At 41.7% G+C, this 14,131-nt stretch overlaps 1 protein-coding gene across 3 annotated transcripts in view; it reads right to left on the bottom strand.

Annotated features, from left to right (window-relative positions):
- DOCK4 (dedicator of cytokinesis 4) overlaps nucleotides 1–14,131 on the bottom strand; it is a 431,767-nt gene that overhangs the window by 251,411 nt on the left and 166,225 nt on the right. The window lies entirely within an intron of this gene.

Genomic DNA, 14,131 nt, shown 5'->3' with positions numbered 1-14,131 from the left:
CCTGTGTGAGGTGGTTAATATGAAAATTATGCTATTTAGGAGAATTTCTGAAAGACAGGATTAAGTTTCCTGACTTTTTTGTTTTTTAGATTTTTTTTTTTTTTTTTTGTATAAGGGAAGAGAAAAAAATAATCTGTTATGTCTTTCTGTGCCTCTTCTTCCCTCTGATTTCTCTCTCCAAGTCCTAAATACCCAGAGTCACAAAACAGGCAGGGGAACTAAAGGGCACCTGGGCCCCAGCATCTATGCCCTCTGGACCCACAGGCCAACCCAAAGTGGGGAGAACCCAGCTTCTCGCACAGACTCTTCCAACGTTCTGTCCAAACTAACACTCAGTCCTGTCTCATCTCTGGTCATTCATCTCCCCCACAGAGCAAAGCACAAGAATTTCTAATTTTTCCTCCACAGGCTTTTCTTTTTCCAATTTGAAGTTTGACTTCCATTCCCAATGTTGACTTCTCAAGCAGTCATGCAACTTGCATGACTCCCATCTGCAGAGATTCAAACTCTACATTCTTATTTATTACCCCACCTTCTCTGATAATTAAGCCAGTTTCCAATTTTGAACAAACACTACTTCGGACTGGTTTTGGCCACTGAAAACCAGTCACCAACAATTTCTTTAGAAAATGAGGGGCCAGGGAACAGTTCAATGGAAAAATAAAACAAAGTCCCAAGTTTTTTCAAAAACCCCTTCTATACACTTGTCCTTTATAAACCATGTGCAACAGTCACAATGAACCTCTATCTGAGATTCTGGCTACCTATCGCCTTTCCCCACCAGATGTTCTTAAAAAAACAAACAACAACAACAACAAAAAAAAAAACAAACTCAAGCATCTTCTTCAAGGAAGGATTACGCCATGTACCTCTCTCCGTTACACTCATTGCCTCTGGTGTTTCAGCTCCTTTCTATTTCCAAGGCCTAGGACAATGTATGACACTCAGTGGGGACTCAAAAAAATGTATTGAATATACAATGTAATGAAATCCCCAAAGTGTGTTATTTCCTCATTTATTCAGCCAGTGGCCACCTTCTTCTGTATGCCAGCTCCATGGTAGGCACTAGAAATACGATGGTGAAGGTAACACTTAGCACTTGTTTCATTAAGTTCATATCATGAGAAAGAATATTTCTAGTATCCTTTGGTTCCTACAAAACACAGTAACTTTTTTTTTTTTTTAAGATTTTTATTTTTAAGGAATCTCTGCTCCCAACATGGGGCTCGAACTCACAATTCTAAGAGTCACATGCTCCAAAGACTGAGCCAGCCAGACACCCTTCCCCAGTGAGTTTTAAATGCACACAAAACTGACACACTTACAGTTCTATTTATTCTTATGTGAAAAAAAAAATGAAATCCATTGGTTAACATTTAATTGTGAAATAATCTCAGATTTATAGTAAGAAAATTTTAAAAATTGATACATCCTTAACCTGCCTTCATCAAATATTAAGATCTTAAATAAATATAGCACACTTGCCAAAACCAGGAAGGTAATGTTGATATAATACTATTAACTACAGATCAGATGAGACACTAATTTCACCAACTGTCCAAATAATGTTCTTTTTTCTGATTAAGGATCCAATCCAGGATTCCACATTACATTTTGTTGTTATATTCCATTAATCTCCTCCCATAAAATAGTATCTCAGTCTTTGTGTTTCATGACCTTGATGCTTTTAAGAATACCCCCCAGTTATTTTTCACAATGTCTCTAAATTTAGGTTCGTCTGATATTTCCTCATGATTAAATGTAGGATCCACAAATTTGGCAAGAATTACATGGAAGTGATGATGAGCCCTGCTCAGTGTACCTCATCAGGAAAAATACATTGGCAATGTGTAACCTTGCTGGGGATGTTAACCTTGATCACTTGGTTAAGGCAGTTTTACCACTTAGAGTTACTAGTTTTTCCTCTGTAATTAGCAGGTATCTTTGAAACTCTGCAGATACACAGTTTTTCATCATATTTTATAGCATCTATTGATGATTCTTGCCTGCAAGCTTAGCCATTTAACTCTGATGTTTTTTCATAGGGTTATTCAGACACAGATGAATTATCTTAATTGCAGTCAAAACCTACAATGGATCCTTTTTGAAGTGGACACAATATCCTGAGTTTAGTCTTGATTTTTTTAAGCACAAGGCATAAAATTAATACCACTGCTACCACAGGCATCCTTGAGATACCTACCTATATCAAACAAAATAAAACGTTAGCCTTCACTTGTTTCAGAAAGTGAAAAAAATTAGTATTTTTGCTTAGTTTTCAGTATACCACATGACCTCTTCCGGTACTATTTCCCTAACCAATGAAAATATGTGTGTATGTGTGTCTGTGTGTTCAAAAACAGCTTTTTAATTATTTCAACCCAACATTCTTAAGGAAAATTGGATGGGTCCTGTCAGTAACTAAAGCCATCTGCAGGTCTGAATTAAACTTTTAGGTCGCTATTGCACTTACAGGTGCCTAATAAGGGAATCATGATAAAATTTCCAAAACTTTTATTTCATGGAAGGAATCAAGCCTTCTATGATAGCTAATGGCCAACTTGACTGGGACTCCAGGTACCCTGATTAAACATTATTTCTGGGTGCGTCTGTAAGGGTGTTTCTGGAAGAGATTTAGCATTTGAATTGTGGATTCAGTAAAACATACTGCCCTTCTCAGTGTGGGTGGGTGGGCATCATCCAACCCACTGAGGGTCTGAAAAGAACAAAGGTAGAATGACAAATTCCATCTGTCTGTCTGACTGCCAAGCTGGAACAGCAGGCTTCTCCTGCCCTCAGCGAGGACCTCCAGTTCTCAGACTGCATTGTGGGACTTCTCTGCCTCCATAATCACATGAGTCAATTCCTTAGAATAAGCCATATATTAATATGTTTTACATATATGTAATATATAACAAATCAGAAATCATACAGAATCCTATTGGTTCCATTTCTCTGGAGAAGATTAACACACCTCCCTAATAATTTTGTGCCAGAAGGCTTCTTTTTAGCAAAGATCTTAGGCTTTACTGATGTTTACAATGGCTACCATTATTTATTAATTCTGTCACATGCTATATTAGAACTGATTATTAAAATCTCACTTAAAATAAGACAATGGGATGTCTGGGTGGCTCAGTTGGTTAAGCAATTGCCTTCGGCTCAGGTCATGATCCTGGAGTCCCAGGATCGAGTCCATCCTCAGGCTCCCTGCTCAACAGGGAGTCTGCTTTTCTCTCTGACCTTCTTCTCTCTTAGATGCTCTCTCTCTCTCTCCTCTCATTTTCTCTCTCAAATAAATAAATAAAATATTTTTTAAAAAGACCGTGACTACAAACTATCGTGAATCTCTAACTTACAGGTGACTTATATTTTATAAAATTTATAAACTTGGTTCTTTAGAACCAATAAGTAGATTCTCGAGAGACCAGAAAAAAATTCTACTTAATGGATTAAGCAGCTTAAATAATTTCACATGCCATGAACATTAGGGGATGGGAGAGATTTTGCAGAGCAGATACACTTTGGGGGAGGTGGAGAGGTACCGGCCAATGTGGAGAGACAATGGGCATAAGCGAGCTCCTTCCTAATAGCATGTTTCTCATCCTGGTCTCCTAGAGAGGACCACCACACCTCACCCTGCCACGACCTGGTGATCCACCCGCATCGCTCAGTGCCCCCAACACAAACTACATAATTATGAATACATCTTGATCTTCTTCCTTTTATCACTTCCCTGACATTATACTCATCACGTACTCACGTTAAGAACACCTCTCTCTCTCAATCCACTCCCACCCCAATACCCAGTGCAGACACAACAGCTACCTGACCAGTGGGAGCTGAGAGAATGCATACCGGCGTAGGCAAGGATCTGATGGGTGACCAGCCCGGACACCCTTTAGATTTGCAAAGTGGTATGGCCAGAAGAGCTTTATAGGCATGATCACAGCATTCTATTATAGAGTACTTGCCAACCCGGTATTCGTGTGGCTCATTTTATCCAAGAAATTCATCTAACCTTATTATTTCCACTTTATAAATTCTCTATGAACCCTTTCTGTTCCCCCTCAATTACTATTTTTAAAATTAAAAGATATTAAAAAGAAATGCTGCCAGTTTATCTTTGAGATTTTAATGACAAGTTAAGGAAAAACTCATGAAACTATAATGGCCAAATCAGGGAACCAGGATAAAAATGAGCATTACCAATTCAGCACTTATCAATTATAAATGAACTTTTAAATCCTTCCTCAGGGTTTTGAGAGGGCACCAAGTTTCTCTGGGGATAGTGCCTTCTTCCAATTTTATCAGCTAACGAAGGAACTGTTTCCCAAGCCTTTCTTCTTACTGTGAATGTTGGCTACTGATCCCAGATGTTGTCTATAAAAATTGAAATCTGAATTCTTTGTTAGCAAATTGTTGCACTATTTAAAAGAAACTTTTTTAAACTACCCAACATGCCCCCCCATCCACATCCCTCTCACATAAATACATCTCTCTCTCTCTCTCTCTCTCTTTCTCTCTCTCTCTTTTTTAAAGAATGTTTAGAAATCACTGTGCTTGGCCGGGGTTAAAAATCTTTGTAAATATTTATTCTTTCCCCTTATACAGTGAAACTCACCAAATAAACTAGCTAAGTTTTCCAAAATATCTTCAAAAACAGACAACAGGTCTGGTGTTAGAGCCAAAACCAGTCATTTATTTCACAATGTTAATTAGGAGCAAGCCATCTATTGCAACTCCTTGGTCTGAATGATAATTTTGCATTTGTTTTTATTTTTCTGAGTATCACTGGAGGTGACTCAAGTCTGGTCATGAACTAAATCTGACAATGTGAATGCCCTTCAGGCTTGCGTACAAAGTAACTGCCTTTAATATTCCAGCCAATGCATGGTGAAATAACAAGTGCCCAAATATAATAAGATTAGAGGAAAAAATTTTAAGCAACATAGAAAATTTATTTTTTTGGAAGATAATGTCAAACTGCCCAAAATAACCTCAACATACAAAATTAAAATGACCGTGGAATGTGTTCTTCCCTTGGTGTGTGGGAATTTAAAGTAATTCCATTTAACAAAATCAGAAGAATTAGCACCTCAAATTCCTAAGCAATACTAGAATCAGTTACAAGTCCATAAAAAGTACACGTGAGAAGAAATCACTATTTCTTCTTTTATTAGTGACTATAATTAAAAGTATCTTGTTTTAGGGACTCCTGGGTGGCGCAGTTGGTTAAGCCGCTGCCTTCAGCTCACATCATGATCCTAGGGTCCTGGGATCGAGTCCCGAATCAGGCTCCTTGCTCAGAGGGGGCCTGCTTCTCTCTCTGCCTCTGCTTGCCACTCAGACTGCTTGTATGCTCTCTCTCTCTCTCTCTGACAAATAAATAAATAAAACTTAAAAAAAAAAAGTATCTTGTTTTAGCCTCTGGTGACAGCTATATGTTGGTTAACCCTTATAAAGCACTGACGATTTACTATACGTTAATAAACATAGGTAAATAGAGTGAATTCTTAAATTTAAAAAATGCAACTTATATAAATGAATAATGTATTTATTTCTAAATAAAAATGAATGAATTGAAAAGTAACTATAGGTTATCAAGACTCCAAAATAATGAGCTCAAAAATTTTGAACTTATTAACTTGTAAATCTAAACACAAAAATGTAAACAAGTAAATATAAATTAATGTCCTTGTCATCTCCCCTAACTCTAGCTCTTACAGCTGGGTGAAGTTTCAGTAAAAGATTAAGACACTTCTTTTTTTTATTTATTTTTTTTTATTTTTTTATTTTAAAAGATTTTATTTATTTATTTGACAGAGAGAGATCACAAGTAGGCAGAGAGGAAGGCAGAGAGAGAAGAGGAGGAAGCAGGCTCGCTGCTGAGCAGAGAGCCCGATGCGGGACTCGATCCCACAACCCTGAGATCATGACCTGAGCCGAAGGCAGAGGCTTTAACCCACTGAACCACCCAGGCGCCCCAAGATTAAGACACTTCTTGAAAGTATTTTCAGTTACTAAGTTTCAAGGTCTTTCTGTGTACTACGGGTTTGTGTCTTTTTTAAACCTTTCAGTGAATCTGGAGTAGCAGATCTGTCTACTAGAGAATACAATTTAACAAAATTCTGCATTTTCCTCTGAGTTCTTAAAAGCAGGGGTGTCCAAGAAGGTCGTTTTTTGTTTCCCTAGGAGATAAATGTAGAACTAATCTACACTGCCAGGAAATTCCAATTTACAATTGAGCTACAGTTAAAAATACCAAACATTACAGGGAAAAACTTTCCTACACTGGGTCTGAAGCTGGGTGACAGATATAAAAAGGTCCTCAGTGCTTCTCAAGTTATCTCCTCCCCACCAGCTGCTCCAATTCTGACAAAACGCAACAGGCAAGTAGGACGTATTAACCAAGATCTCATCAAAACAGAGAAGTGAAAAGGTACCCACCCATCCCTCCATCAAGCTGTTACTTCCCTTTCTCTGCCTTAAGAAACTTTTTCAGTTCGTGTAGAAATAACAGATCATTCTGTCAGTTTCCCAAAGACTAGTGGGGTCCTGCTAGATGGAGACGTCATGTGCATCAATCCCAAACTCCCAAGGAGAACAAGTGCAGCTTCATACAATTCCCTAGACGTGGTAGTCCTTTCATTTGTTTGTTACAACAACAACAACGGAACCGAAAACCATCTCAGTTTGAATCCCTGATGCCCTTCATTTAGTCTGCAGCTTGCACCTAGTGGCCTTGAGAAACAAATTTCTGAATTTGCATTTTTTTTTTTTAGATTTTTTTATTTATTTGGCAGAGAGAAAGATTACAAGTAGACAGAGAGGTAGGCAAAGAGAGAGGAGGAAGCAGGCTCCCCGCTGAGCAGACAGCCTGATGCGGGGCTCGATCCCAGGACCCTGAGATCATGACCTGAGCTGAAGGCAGAGTCTTAACCCACTGAGCCACCCAGGCGCCCCTGCATTTGTTTTTGAAAAGGAGTTGATGTCATTTATTGAAGTCTTTGTCTTAAATGATCAAATTTTAGTATCCCAAACCCAAGCGCCATCTATGTAAGATCATAGGGTTCAGAAACTAGGCTGAAATGGGTTTTGCCTTCTATATGCCAAAGAGGCACTTGTACCCTACAAGTAAAATTTTTAAATGAAATGTAATAAATGAACAAAAGCTGGGCAACAGGGCAGGGAGGTAAAACATAAGGGAAAGGGGGCGGCAGCTGCCAATCACAAGGGCCTGCCTTTAGACAAATGTTATCTCCAGATTTAAGTCCTAAAGACTCGAGGGCCTATAAAATCGTGTAGTTTTTAAGGATTTAGAATTGGCTCCTACAATCAAAAAGCACGTAGTTCTCCCTACAGCCCCACTTTCTTCTTCCACACCTTCAAATACTGTCATGACTAAGTTTTAACATCAGGAAATTTGGGGTGGGGGAGGTGGAGGTCTCTTGGATTTATAGGTTCACACTTAGCTCTCTGGCTGGAGAGTATGTTTACGTAGTATCATCTGTATTTCTCATTCCCAGTAACCTCCTATGCTCTGAAGCCTCCACCCACTGGGGCAGCTGTGTGGCTTCCAAGAGACAACAAAACAAAGGAGACATGCTCCTCTATTTCTCAAACAAGATTGCTCATTTCCCAGTCAATAGCTGTGAAAATTAAGGGTTTCACGAGACAGAGTTTGGCTTTGCTGGGATAATGTTTTCTAAACTCCTAAGGCTATCCTTTAATATCAAGAATTAGAACCTGGAGGACTCAGAGTCACTGCTCTAAGATAAAGACCATGAAGATACAGAAGGCATTCCCACCATTGGAAGGGGAAGAGCTCTTCCAGGAGGAAGAAAAAGGCATGTCAGAGAATGGCATACAATCCTAGGGCCTCGCTGGGATCTCACTGGGGTCAAGACCCATGAATGGAGAGAGATGCTGAATGGAGAGTCCGAGTCCCTGATGAAGTTTGGAAATTTCAAAGCAAAGAGGTCTATGTGCTCACTGCAATCATAACAAAGAAGAATAGAAATGGCAGGCTGGTATAGTTACTAAGTTGGGTCTGAACTAGCTAGCCTTCACACCTTCCCTCAAGACAACCTCTCTCCCTGGAGAGGCCAGTAGAAGGAGAAGCTGAGAATACAGAATCACATTCTTACCGGGTCTGCACAGGCTGTGGAGCAGACAGCCCAGAGCTGGGGCTGGATGGACTCTGAGCTGAATTTCAAAGGCTCAATTTCACCAACTAGACCTCAGCTGGAGGCCAAGTGAGGCTGGGAGATGGACTCATCACCATGTCCTGCCCATATCGGGAGACAAACACCAATGTGCACCTGTTAGACAAAAGGTGATGCCCAAAGCCATCATACGATTTCTCAGTTGTTTTGGTTCAGAAATTAGCCCTCTAGATCTGGGCATAAAAAAGAACCAGCAAAGGGGCGTTTGGGTGGCTCAGTGGGTTAAAGCCTCTGCCTTCGGTTCAGGTCATGATCCCAGGGTCCTGGGATCGAGCCCCGCATTGGGCTCTCTGCTTGGCAGGGAGCCTGCTTCCTCCTCTCTCTCTCTCTGCCTGCCTTTCTGCCTACTTGTGATCTCTGTCAAATAAATATATAAAAATCTTAAAAAAAAAAATCAGCAAACTGCCAGAATGAGTATCATGAGCTTTTAAAGCATGAACTTCAGCAAACTCATGCTGTTTGTTCAGAAAATTACTTGTTAGTTATTAGCCATGTTGTATATAGGTGAGGTGAGCCATGGAGATATAAAACGTTATAAATATATCTGCTCTCAAAGGACCTATACCTACATGAAGAAGAGGGCAGATACGAATGAAAAATAAGTGAAAACATCAATCCTGTTTCTCTTTTGAGTAGCTCAAGAAAGGAAAGAAGTAGTGCGTACATTTCATACAGTTCTCGAATGTAAACTGAATAAAAACTCCCTTGCAGTACAGGTTAGTATCTCCCAACAGGCTAGTTAGGCTAATACACTTTGTGAATCTGTCAGTTTAAACATTTTGTGTCATCCACAAAGGATCCCATCATTTCCATAAATGCACCCAAATCTACTCAGTAAGCTAATTTCCCCCCATCTGTCATCAGTTTCCTTAAAATCTAAGCTTTTTCATTTACTGACTGCACAGGGAGTAAGATTCTCAAACCATTCCTATCTGTCAGAAAGGACTGTACAAAACAAAAACAACACAACACTGGATGAATACGTTTACCTTTTTTTCCTTTTTTTAAATCAATCTTTAGAATATCAGCTAATGTATGTTTGCTTTAAGAAATATTAACACAAAAACATCTAAAGTAAGAAAGGAACAGCTACTCGGGGCGCCTGGGTGGCTCAGTGGGTTAAGCCTCTGCCTTCGGCTCAGGTCATGATCTCAGGGTCCTGGGATCGAGCCCCGCGTTGGGCTCTCTGCTCAGTGGGGAGCCTGCTTCCCTCCTCTCTCTGCCTGCCTCTCTGCCTACTTGTGATTTCTCTCTGTCAAATAGATAAATAAATTCTTTGGAAAAAAAAAAAAAAAGGAACATCTCCTCTTCTCCGGCCGCCTTCTTTCAATCCCACTCCCTGCAATGAACAGTTTGTTCACCTGTTTTCTTTCTCTCCCTCCCTTGCTCTCCTTCTCCCTCTAAAACAGTGTGGTGTTTTGTTTTGTTTTGTTTTGTTTAATATTTATTTATTTATTTGAGAGAAACAGAGAGAGCACAACTGGGAGGATGCAGAGAGGGAGATGCAGACTCCCCGCTGAGCAGGGAGCCCAACATGGGGCTCAATCCCAAGACCCTGGGATCATGACCTGAGCCACAGAGAGATGCTTAGCCCACCGATCTCCCCGGGCACCCCTCACACAGTGTTTTTATCCATTACCGTTAAACTTTGATTTGTTTAGTTTCCACAAATTCGGACTCACCTTATACATGTTCCTCCGTGACTTGCTTTTTCATTCAACAACACAATACTAGAGAAATTCCTTACAACAACATAATGCCTGAGATTCACAGTGGGAAGTACTGTCGTTTATGGAAGCAAACAGTTATCAGTGGGCATTCAGGCTGTCTCTAATTTTTTCCAAATTCAGACCAAAATTCTTTCTTCCAGATGTCCTGCAGAGCACATTCTCCCTGCTTCCCCAGTTGAAATACACCAAGTGGGCTACTGACCCAGTGGAGTGTCCAACAGAACACAGAGCTGTCTAAAGCAAGCCTGGAAAGCCCAATACCACGTTAAGGGCATGCCAAATGCTGTGTCTGTAAAATATGCATTTGATTATTTATGCTAAGTAATATCAAAACTGTAAGCTGAGAAAGCCCTGAAGCCATCAGTGGGGACATGCTTTACTTAGCAGCATTCTGTATCATGACAGCACGAGGAACACTTAGAACTGAACATGTCCCCTTTCCCTCTTCACAAGCATCTCTGCTCTGTCCCCACCCGGGTTTCTCCCAGAGGAGGCTACAGCATGTGCTTAGCAAATTATAATCACCCACTCAGTACGTGTTTATTAAACATCTACCACAGACTGGGTACCACTCTCTGGACTAAGCCACAAACATATGATGGTGACTCCTCTCAGCATCTCTCCGCAGCAGGTATTGTCATCTGTCCTCTGCAGAGGAGGAAGGCTTGGCCCAGACAAGGCAGGAAGCTTGAGAGCCCTACCTAAGAGGGTCCAAATCCCCGTCTGGCTGATGGATGTCCCAGTGGTCATCAGTGCTCCTCAGGAGGGGAACAGCTGCCACAGCGGTGGCAAGAAGAATGACCTACATCTGCACAGGGTTGGGAGTGGGGGGCTCCAAACCCATGTCTGCTACCTACAAACCATGTGCCCTCAAGTAAGGTATGACCCTTGCTTTGGTGAGTTTCCTCCAACTGTGAAACTAGGATAAGACAGTATGTGCCCCATCAGGTTAGGTGAGGACAGGATTGCTGACACAGTGACAGGTATGGCTGGCGACCAGCACGCGTGCCACTGCCACTGCTATACTCACTGGACAGGGCAGGTCATGTCAAGAGAAGGTCCCTGACCAAATGCTTATTTCCTCCATTTCTAACCTCTGTGATTGATTGGATGCAAATTCCTACTAAGCACTGGAAACCAGAAGTCTGCACACTGTTTCTACCCAACAGAAGGCTTCTCTCAGCAGCCTTTACAACAGGATGTCCACAGCTGCTATGGGAAGCCGAGGGAAATGCATAAGAGGCAGCACTGACCCTAGGAGATGCACTTGGAGCACAGTCCATGCAGAGAACTTTGGCAAGCCCTCTGGGTTCCCCCCTTGAAGATTTGGCATTTACTTCCATTCAAGTTCTAAAGAGCATCCGATAAAACCAGGCCAAGCAATGGGGCCAAGTTACACTCTGCTCATAGAGATATGACATCTGCTTCTCCTGGGACAACAGCTCAATAAGAAAGGACGGTATCAGACAGCATCACACCTTCTGAATCAGAAAGGAGAAGTTTTAGGGTATTGTGCTTTCTATGATGTTTAAAATCGGTAATGGTGAAGGATATTGTTTTTCTTCCCTAAACTCTGTTCTTGGAATCCACCCACTAGAATACTAATGAGAGAGAGATAGGCATTTTGTACTCCATGCCCTGAATGGTGACCTCAGGAGAGAACTTAGACCACATCATCTCTGCAACTCCAACATCTGCAAGGAAAATCTTCAACTTATCAATTCATACTATGTCTCTCAGGAACTAACAAAAATAATTCTCAAAGTCAGACTTCCTCTTTAATCTACAGTCCATCTCTCTTCATGTCATTAAAAAATAAAACTCTGATATTTAATGTTGCTAATTTCTAGCCAGGAGACCAAGTGATGCCAGTACTGCAAAGGGTCTCTTTCCCTTGCTTTGTTAGTCATTTGCCTGTCAATAGCTTTTCTTCCTAAACTGCTTTGCTTATGCTCTTCAGAGGCAAGACGATATTTATCATGTACATGTTGGTTAACCTTGACTTGCTTTTCAAGAAAGACTATGTATCTTTGAAAAGACATGATCAAGGACATGACACTTTCAATTTTCTAATAAAATGGCTTCATAAAGATAATCATGCCCTAAAATGTAATGAGTAAATAATTCAGGTGTCACAAGAAGTCTCTCTCAGCCTGCTGACCTTCAATATCATCTAAATGCTGAGGATTCCCAAGTAGATCTGTCTTGTTGAGACTTCTCCCTTGATACCTGCATTAAACTGAACTCCTAATCTTCTTTCCCCACCCAACCCAAGTTCCCAGTCTCAACCCTATTCCACTCTCAGTCCTGTGTCTCCAGAAAGTGCACTTCCCCTTCTAGCTGCTCAGGTCTAAAACCCAGGAGACACCCTTGCCTCTTTTCTCTTACATCTTTAACCAACCCACCAGCAAATCCCTGTCACCTATTTGTGAAGTACGTCTGGATTCCCGCCATCTCTTCCCTCTCCACTAATAGCAGCCCAGTCAAACCACCATCATCGCTAACCTGGATTACTGCAACTGCCTCCCAAAGCTCTTCCCGATTCCAAAACCTTGACTTTCAGTCAATTCTCCACCTGGCAGCCAGAGTGATTCTTCTAAAACTTAGACCATGTCATCCTCTGCTCAAAATAACATAATTTCTCCTCTCCTGTTCCTTGACAGGCACTGGGTGTTTCCATAGGTTATCATGAGTAGGGCTGCTCCCAAGCAAGACCTGTTGTACTTAGCAGGAAAATTATGATGGAAAATTAGCCAAGTGATACAGAATCGTTCACAAAATTAGCAAAGTAATATAACTCCTTCCTCATTATTTCATGCTACTAAATACATTTACAAAATAACCAAATTTCCAAGTTTAGAAACTGGTTTGCATAACACAGCTGGTCACTGCGAAAGCACTAATCAAGAGAAATGTTCGAGGCCCACCTAAAGTACTCAGTGACAGTGCTGACAGTACAGATGGCTTCCAAATGCTGATATAAGCCAAATCCTCAACGTCCATATGCGGGCACCATGCTGGGGGCTGGGGGCTGGGGGTGGGGGATGGATAGAAAAGGTCGTTTCTACCTTCTCTTCATTGAGTTCCCTTAACTCTGACGGAACTTCCCAGTCCGCTCTATTCCATGCACATGAAATCGCTAACAGCTCAGGGACCCCACTGGCTGAGGACAGGCAATAAACACAGGCTCCTAGCTTCTGATCTATATTGTGGATGCTAGCAACACACTGTTTCTTTGAGCTATTTGGGGGTATTTCTTGGCCTTTCCATCTTAGCTCAAAGTGCTTAGTTATCGGAGCAGCCACGGAGAGGGTAATGCAGTCCAGCACTAGGACAGACTCCTCCTTCAGCCACCCTCAATCTCCCACTTGTCTCGGCCTCTCGGATTCTCCCCCCATGCAGGTGTCAGCACGACCCACTGCAGGCGGCTGGTCTCTTCCAGGTAATAGCCCTATAGTGCCCAAGCCCGCAACTGCTGAAACAGAGTTCACATCCTTTGTGGCGTAGCTCATACCTGCTTTATTTGGGGACCTCCTTCCTCATCATCTATTAATTGTATCAGCAATACCAGATCCTGTAGTTCCTCCCACTCAGGAGGCTGTTTCTTAATTCCCACTGTCTCATTGTGAGTCCTTCCACTGGGAGAAGCCTTTGGCTTCATTCCCTACTTGGTTTATTCTAAATCATTTTAAATTCAAATTCACCTCCACCAGGCAGCCTTCCCTGCTTAGTCCTATGCACACAGCTATCTCCCCACCCATAAGGCTCAGTGCCCTGTTTTGGTATCCCCATTAAACCCAGAGCAAAATCCTCACCATACTCACCCCCGTATGTGCACAAGTATCAGTCTTCCCCACCAAACGTTAAGTTCCCAGAACCTTGTCTAACACAGAGTATGTTATCTAACACACAGGGGCTGCTTCATTAGGCCCCATTACCACCTTTACAACTGTCCCCTAGAACAAGGGTCAACAAAAGTGGCGCCACCAGCCATATCCAGCCTGTCACTTATTTCTGTAAGCCGATGAGGAAAGGATGGTTTTTACATCTGTCAATGCTTAGTATAAAATCTAAAAGAGAGCTGGGGCACCTGGGTGGCTCAGTGGGTTAAGCCGCTGCCTTCGGCTCAGGTCATGATCTCAGGGTCCTGGGATCGAGTCCCACATCGGGCTC

The sequence above is a fragment of the Mustela nigripes genome, chromosome 4 (assembly GCF_022355385.1).
Source record: "Mustela nigripes isolate SB6536 chromosome 4, MUSNIG.SB6536, whole genome shotgun sequence".
NCBI classification, from domain to species: domain Eukaryota; kingdom Metazoa; phylum Chordata; class Mammalia; order Carnivora; family Mustelidae; genus Mustela; species Mustela nigripes.
Note: the sequence above shows the minus strand (reverse complement) of the source record. Positions and strands in the feature narration are given on the sequence as shown.